Consider the following 9,036-nt stretch of genomic DNA (forward strand, 5'->3'; position numbering starts at 1 on the left):
CCTATGAGTCTATAGATTAACCGAAAACCACTCCACTAACATTATCTAAAGCTATTCTTATGCTAAGTAATCAAAAACAAAACCACAAAACAAGGTTCTGGGGGAATAAGCTGTTTGAATGCTTGACCTTCAACAGACCATTCATCTTTAAGGAGTAGTCTGAAAATTCCTGAGGTATACAAGTACCTGCCTGCAGGCCTGCCCCCAGGAAGCCAGGCCTTTAATCATTTCTATGTGACCAGGCCTTTAGCCACATATGAAGTTCTATCCAGGTTTTTTTCCTTTCTAACTCACAAAAGACTTCAAACTTGCCTTCACAAAATGAACCATTTAAAGGCTTATTTATAGGCTTTCCATCTATAGTTCTCTCTGTGTTATTCTCTTTGAGTGAGTCACAAGAATAATTAAAGATAAATAATTACTACAAGCTAATGACGTATGATTATTAGAAGGCCTTGCAGAACCAGATAGGGTGAGAAAGGAAAGTTTTCCCAAAGGAAATTTGGAAAGTAATATGTATTGTACTATGCCCAAATTATGCAATCTTCTTATGATAAAGGCAATCTTAAAAGTTCTATAAAGTTAAGAAAGTAAAAAGACATCTCCAAAAAGTTCAGAAACTATGACCCAAGAAAACCTGGGTTCCTCCTATGGTAAAAATACAAAATGATTTTGTTTTAAACAGTTATATGTATTTTTTTTCCTTTTTAATAGAAGAGCTATAGTGAATCAATCACTTAAGGTATTCCATGTCCTCACAACTGCCATTCAAATAGAGAAAATCTAGCGTAGAAGCTTCTTGGACCAAAGCATGGTCCTGGGACTAGTATGGTCATCCTCACTTAGGAGCTCCTCAGCTTAGGAGCTGAATAGAGACACTCAGACCTATGGAATCAGTAATTCATATGCATATTGGCTTTGAGCTGAGACAACTTGGAGACTCAGTCTCTGCAGCAGAGTGATGGGATTCTTATCTAGACTTAAAACACTTGCAAGTTGGGTGAATCAGGCAAATTCCTTGGAGTTTTCTTGTCTTTAAAGGTGGTTGAGTGGGTATAGAAAATGTTTCAGCATTAAAACATAAACTATGTGCAGTAAACTTATTACAGTGCATGGAAAATTTAAGTGTTCAATAGAAGATAAGATTTTACTTTTATTTAATTTTCAAACTTTAGCTATTCATAACCTCTCCTAGTGGAAAATTCATGTGGAAAACTGGCAGGAAAACATATGAGTGAGCATGCTCTTTGGTTTCCCTAGTGTAGTGAAAATTATTATTCTCTTTTGTTATTGTAGTTTTTGATTTTTAATGACTTAGTTCAGTTGTAAATTATCAGAATTTTGTTTGTATAAAAACTCAATGCATGTAGACAATTGCATTACTTAATGTTTATGAAATGCTATTTTCTATAAATATTTAAAACCCATAATTATAAGGACAATATAATTTTATATTGTTATATAAATGTTATATTTCAGTAATATTATAAATGTTATACTTCAGTAATACTAAAAACTGTGAATAATATAAAACAAAATTTATTTTTACATTTCATACATTCTTAAAAACAAAGGACATATGGTCTGGATGCAGTGGCTTACACCTGTAATCTTAGCACTCTGGGAGGCTGAGGTGGGTGGATTGCCTGAGCTCACAGGTTCAAGACCAGCCTGAGCCAGAATGAGACCTCGTCTCTAAAAATAGCCAGGTGTTGTGGTGGGCGCCTGTAGTCCCAGCTACATGGCAGGCTGAGGCAAGAGAATTGCTTGAGTCTGAGAGTTTGAGGTTGCAATGAGCTATGTGATGCCACAACACTCTACCCAGGATGACAAAGTGAAATGGTCTCAAAAAAAAAAATTAAAATAAATAAATAGACTAAAAAAAAGACATATGACATGGGATATTGTTTTAATTAAAAATAATCTAGCCTAATTTTTCTTGACTATATGCAGGAAGAGTGAGGGCCAAAGACCCCATTCTTGGCAAGGGAAAGCACCCCCAGAAAAAGAGGAAAATTTAAAAATAAGCTGAGTGAATAGGAACAAAGAAAAGTCAGCTAGCTTACATTTAAGCTAGCCATTGCTAGCAAGCTTCCTGCCTTTTTTGAAATTCTAGCCTGTTGGCGATACAGCTTACAGACACCCCTGCTGGGTCTGTGAGCACTGAGGAAAAAATGGTTGTAGAAGAGGCCATGGCAAAGACCTAGAAAGATACATTAACTGGATCATTTTCTGCCTAGTAAACAGGCAAAGCAGATATCCATTGTGGAGATTTGCATTTGCCTGGGGCAGAGATCAAGGGAGTAGCTTGAGCCCTGAGATATAAAAAAAAGAGCTTATATCCCTTATGGCAGGGGAAGATACTCTGTGGTTATGATGGGAGCAAAATTCCTCCCTCCCATTGACTCCTCAAAGGAGATTAACACCAGTGGTGTTTTACTCCACAGGGAACTTTAACACCTCCCTAGAGTGGAGCAAACACTCTGGCCATTGCTAGAATCCCATAAACAGGCAATGGACCCCAGAGTTCCCATTTTTTATTCTATTCTGTGTCTCATGTCTCTTTCTTTTCCATCATTTCTAACTCTGTATTTCTCAATCGGTTGCCTCCAGTTCCATAGGTCTTAGTGGACCCTGCCCCTGGCCTGGGACCCCAACACTATGTCCCAGAAAACACTATTATCACTGAAATACCTAGGAAATATATCATAAAGGGAAGCAGGTAGACACGGGGAGGGGGATTTCCACTGGTTTACTATATTTTGTTAAAGCCACAAAACAATGTCCCAATAAAGTTTCCTTATGAATGTTGGGATATTTAATGTCAAGTACATTTTGAAGAAACCCTATGTAAGTGTTTATTTAACTATAACTTCTGCTGGTAGCAGATAGACATTTGGATTAATACAAACACATTTCTAGCCTTCACAGAGTCCAAGTTCTAATTTACAAGTGGGGAGATGGAGAGATGTTGCTGTAAATGGTTTGGTTGACTTTTTCTATCTGGAAAGATGAAAAAGTTTCAGGCAAGTGAAAACATGAGGAGTGGGCACAGAGAATGTCCTCAGAGGGAAGAGCATGTGCAAATCCTCTGAATAGCAAGCTTAGCATGCTCGGGAAACCACACACCAAAAAAAATGTATTATAGCTGCAGCTTGTTAAAAAAAGAAAATAAAACAAAAAGGGCAGCAGAGGCAGATCATAGAGGCCTGCAGTGCCAAGGGAAAGGGGCTTATCAGTGCGCTTGGATAAACAGCCCCTAAACAGCAGTAGTGAAGTGTTTAAAATACTTTCTTGTAAAACCTCGGTTACAAAGAAATATCATTTTTTATATGTGTACTAGAAATATAGCCCTCATAGATACAAAAATCTATCCATGTATAGAATAGATATATATCCCAACAGGGAAATGTATTAATAAGTTCATAATAAAAATATGACAATACTCTAGTCATCTTCATATTGGCTAAAAATTGAATGAATAGTAGCTAGTAGATCAAAAGTAGAATAAATAAATTATTCAAAACTAAATTCTGATATAATCAGAAAATGGAATATGATAAAGCAAAGAAAATGAATAAACTCTTGCTGAATCCAAACAGAGGATAGGTCCCACAAATATAATGTTGACAAAACAAGTCAGTCATGGAAGAAAATACACTATGTAGCTCCAACTTAATAAAGCACAAAACAAAGAAAAATCTTGTATGGTATTACAAGTGATGACGGTGGCAATTTTTGAGTGGTAGATACCAAGAGATCTTCTGGGATAATCATTACTTTCTGTTTCTTCATGGAAGTGCTGGTTTCATTGATATGTTTACTTTGTAAAAATTCATCAAGCTGTATGGTCAAGATTTACGTTTGTTTCTGTATATATGTAATGCTTTGTTTAAAACTTCAAGTAAAACAAAGACTAAGGCCTATTGTGGTGGTTCACGCCTGTAGTCCTAGCACTCTGGGAGGCCAAGGTAGGAGGATTGCTTGAGGTCAAGAGTTTGGCCTGACTGAGCAAGAATGAGTCTCCATCTCCACTAAAAATTGAAAAATTAGCCAGTCATTGGGCCTTTATTCCCAACTACTTAGAAGGCAGAGGCAGAAGGATTGCTTGAACCTAGGAGTTGAGGTTGCTGTAAGCAAGGCTGATACCATGGCACTCTAGCCTAGGCAACAGAGTGAGACTCTGTCTCAAGGCAAAAAAGAAAAGGAAAAAGAAAGAATAAAAAAGGAATTTCTTTACAGCCAGAATACTATAAAAATTAATGTTATCTCCTTTGGTTATACAAAGTAAGTAGAAATGGCTTGGTAAGTTCACTCTATCTACATTTGAATTATAAATTCAAATTAAAAAGATTTCAATGTGTCCAACAGATTCATAATTCTGCTGGAGAACTATTGATAAAATATTTTTTACCCCCCCAAACAAATATATCCTTTCCCTGTCAAGCACTTGTGTAGAAAATAGTGAAATCAACAATGAGTCTTAAGCACAACGCTTGGATTCTTTTTAAAAGCCCATGGGAACTGACCTCTCTGAAAGCCTTCCTCATTGCCACCCACGGAAGTGGAAGCTGTGTGCTGCTTAGGAAGCACCTGCTCTCAGCCAGGTTTCTTACTAACATCTCAGAATCTAGTGGGACCAGGTAGATAAGCTAACCCTAATGACTCATCAACTTAATGTAGGGTATTGGTCAAGCATCTGATTTTAAGTGCTCTAAAGTATTATACCTCCTTTAATGATTTTAATTGTAGTATTTAAAATATATAAATTATAAATACACTTTTTAGCAGAGCTATAATTTAAAATAATATTATTTTATTTAAATGGATAGATATAGTATTTTGCTGCTATTCATACCTTCTATGAAGATTTAAAACTTTTTCTCTTTGAATTTCTCTGCTTTCAATTTTTGTAAGTCTAAAATACATAAACAATATCACTCTCATAAAAAATGAAATTTCATAAGAAGCACCAACATTGATGATGTACAGAAATTGATTTCACCCTCTGGCTCAGTTCATGCTGTCACTCAAGAGTGTCAAAAATTGTCAGTATCTCAGTAACATCCATCAACTAAACAGCTTTAAACACCAAGGAAATGGTAATGCATTCAATACATTTCCAGTTTAAGGGTCTCTTAGCTTAATCGTGTCTCACTAAAATTCTTAAGACTACTAATAGCTAAGAAAACTGTTTATAATTCTCTATATTACATTTTGTAATTATTTTAAAATATTTTCAAATTTTAATTTAAAAAAACGTATTTTAACGTGAACATCCAGTACACGCTCCATGTTGTGCAATCACCAACTTATCTAGTTCCGAAACATTTCTATCCACCTAAAGTCTCTTTGTATTAAATATTTTGTCCCCATTCTTCTACGCTCCTCCTCCCCCTGGGAACCAACCAATAGCATGCCGTATATATTCTGGTTATTTTTCATAAATGGAATCATATAATATGTGGATTTGTTTGAGTCGGGCCTCTTTTTAAAATTTTGAAATATTACAGGGATACAAATGTTCCAGTTAGATATATTTATTTTGTTATGCTTGAGTCAGGGTTTTAGTGCGCTCACCATTGTACCTGTTAGATAGATAGATTTCCCAGAGGTTTTACTTCCCTCTGCCTACGCACATACTGGTTGGTTTGTCACGATTTAACAGCAAGTACACGTGGTGTTTGCTTTTTCATTCTTTAGATACTTCACTTAGGATAATGGTCTCCAGTTCCATCCAAATTGTCACAAAAGGCCTTAATTCATCCTTGTGTTGTTCCATGAGTTAATAGATATTTAAACTGTTTCCTTTAGCTATTGTGACTAGGCCTGCTGTAAACATGTGTGTGTTCAATTATTAGTTTTCAGTTCTTTTGGTTATACAATTGATCCTTGAACAATATGGGTTTGAGCTGCACAGGTCCACTTTTATGTTCATTTTTTTCAGTAACAGTTAACGCCGGTGGCACCTTCCTTTGCTGTCTTCCCCTTCTCCTCCGTCACCTCTTCTCCTTCCACCACTGCTGGGACAGCAAGATCAGCCCTCCGCGTGTTCTTCCTCCTCAGACAATGCAACACCAAGATGATGAAGATAAATACCTTTATGATGATCTATTTCCACTTAAGGAATAATAAATATATTTTCTCTTCCTTATGATTTACTTTGCTTCTCTCTCACTTTTTTTTTTTTTTAATTTGTTTTGTTTCTAAGACAGAGTCTGGCTCTGTTTCTCTGAGTAGAGTGCAGTGGCCTCATTGTACACTCCATATACCCTGGGACATTTTACATTCTCATCAACAATTTGTGAGAATTCTTGTTTTGTTTTAAATTCCTCTTGATAGATGAAAAGATAGATAGATAGACAGATGGACAAATGGACAGATGGACAGATATAGCCAACCTAGTCTCTGTGAAATGATACCTCGTGTGCTGCTCATTTCTCTAAGGTATAATTATTTTTCATAACTTTTCATGTGTGTGCCGGCCATTTATATATCTTTTAGAAATGTTTATTGTTTTATTTTAGACTTTTTGTTTTTCCTCATTGTTGGGATGAAGACCAGTATTCTTGATACTACTCCTATCAGGTATATTAGTCATAAATATTTTGTGCTATTCTGTAGAACAGTGGTTCTCAATCTTCCTAATGCCATGGCCCTTTAATACAGTTCCTGTAGGTTGAGAACCACTGCTCTAGAATGTATTTTACTGGTAATATCCTTCAATTCACAGAATAAATGTTTTAACTTTAATAATGATCAATTTATCTATTTTTTAAATTTTGTTACAGATGTTTTTGTAGTCATATTTAAAAGTTCACCACATCCATGTTCATAAAAATTTACCCATTTCCTTCTAAGAATATTGCAAATTTTGCTCTTAAATTTGTTTTATGAACCATCTTAAGTAAACTTTTAAGTAAGATCATTTTAAGCAAGCATGATTTTAGCTCTTATATTTAAGTTTTTGATCATTTTAACTAAGTGCTGTATAACTGTGTATTAGGAGCTTACTATCATTCTTTTCCACGTACATATACAGTTGATACCACATCATTTATTGGTGAAACTTTTCTTTCCCCAATGAACAGCCTCTCTTATCAAAAACTAATTGGCTATTGATGACTTTACTTGTAGACTTTTAGTTCTATTCATTGGTAGAAACACATATTCTTAAATTAGAATAATAATGTTTTAGTTATTGTTGCTTTATTATAAGTTTCAAAATCAAGAAGTGAGGGTTCTCAAAATTTATACTTTTCAATAACTTTTTTGATAATCAAGAAGTTATTTTTTATTGAAAATTGGACATTTGAATATTATAATATGTAAACTTCATAAATTAGTTCCTCCTGCTCCCCAGAGTTTGCTTTTTTTAATTATTGAAGGTTATAATTGTCCATTTTTATTCTAAGTTTTCCAAACTGTTTTTGCAAGGGTTGTGTTCGTTATTATATGTGGTCACTTAAGTCTCTCTTACTTTATTTCATGTTCAGCCTTTTTTTTTTTTTTTTTTTGGACAGGTCTAACAGACTTAAGCCAGCTACAGAAGAGTGTTAGGCCATGTATGTTTTAATATGCTCTTTTTTTATATCAAAATACTAAGGGGTACAAATGTTTTTGACAACATGGGTCACTTTTATTATAATGAGCTTAAGTCATGACTAGAAATGCGTCTATTACCAAAATGGTGTATTTTATATCCATCAGGTAAATTTTTACCAATCCTCTTTTTTCCCCACCACCCTGCTTGATTTCCACTGAGCTTTTCTTTCCTTTGTTCACACGGATGCTCACTCATCAGTTCTACTTTAATAGCAAGTGCATGTGATTTTGTTTTTCCATTCCTTAGATACTTCACTTAGGATAGTCTCTGGTTTCATTCAATTTGTTGCAAAATGCATTGGTCATCCTTAATTATTTTTTTCTCACTTATTCCCTCAAATAGGTTTTACAGCCCTTTTGTATGTTCTTTTTCATGAGAGGGATATCTATGATTCTTATATTTTACAGTTTTACATAATTCCATATTTCTTGTAGGCTTTTTTTTGTTGTTGTTGTTCCTTTGTTCTTTATTTCTGACTGACTGTATTAATTCAAAAAAGCTGTTTAAAGTGTGGAAATTATTTCTTCTGCCTGTTCTAGTCTGTTTAAAGCTTTCTACTGTGTTTTGTATTTTGTTAAATGAAGTTTTCATTTCCAAAAGTTCTATTTTTTTTTTACTATGTCTATTTCTTTAGAAATAATTTTTTAATTTCCTAAATTATTCTTCTGGTTTCTGTGAGTTGGTTTTCTACTTTGCCTTCAATTTCATTTAGTTTCCTTATAATTCATATCTGTTGTTTCAGTATTTTCATTTGGGTTGGGATCCATTGGTAGAAAGCTGCTGTCCCACCTTGGGGGATGTCCCTTGCTCTGAATTTTCATACTTCCAGTGTTCTTTTGTTCATTCTTTCTCATCTGCAACAGCTATCACTTCTTAATTTTGAATTGTCTTTTGTTTCAATGGGTTTTTTCCTCTCCCTTCACTCATATAAGTATATTTATAGCATATGTTGGGTAGAAACTCTGGCTTTGCTGGTAAGTGCTTTGATGTTGGTCTAGGTTCTGGATGGATACCTTGTTATAAATATCCTTGTGTGGTGTTCTTCCCAGTTTGTAGTTGCTGATAAGTTAAGTGATGATAAGCTATGTGTGGACAGATTCTCTGTCTCTTGTTGATGGGGGAAGATGGAGGTTTTTGGAATCCTTTCTCCTTCCCCAGCCCTGTGACTTTTTAAAAATGTGAATCATATTGGTACACCCAATTTTAATCTCTGAAAAGGTAGGTGATGCTTTTGGTAAGAACCAACCACCCTCTATATGATTAAGTCAATAAATGTTGTCAAGGGCTGTACAAATTAACCTCCCTACCACTAGGCAGTGCTGGCTGGGGGTGGGAGGATACAGCTACATTGTTGCTTTTTGTGCCTGTGACCACTTCTAGCTTCTCTGGAGAAGCACTAGACTGCATCAGCCGGCAGGCAAGGCCTTGGA

This window comes from Nycticebus coucang, chromosome 13, assembly GCF_027406575.1.
Source record: "Nycticebus coucang isolate mNycCou1 chromosome 13, mNycCou1.pri, whole genome shotgun sequence".
Lineage (NCBI taxonomy): Eukaryota > Metazoa > Chordata > Mammalia > Primates > Lorisidae > Nycticebus > Nycticebus coucang.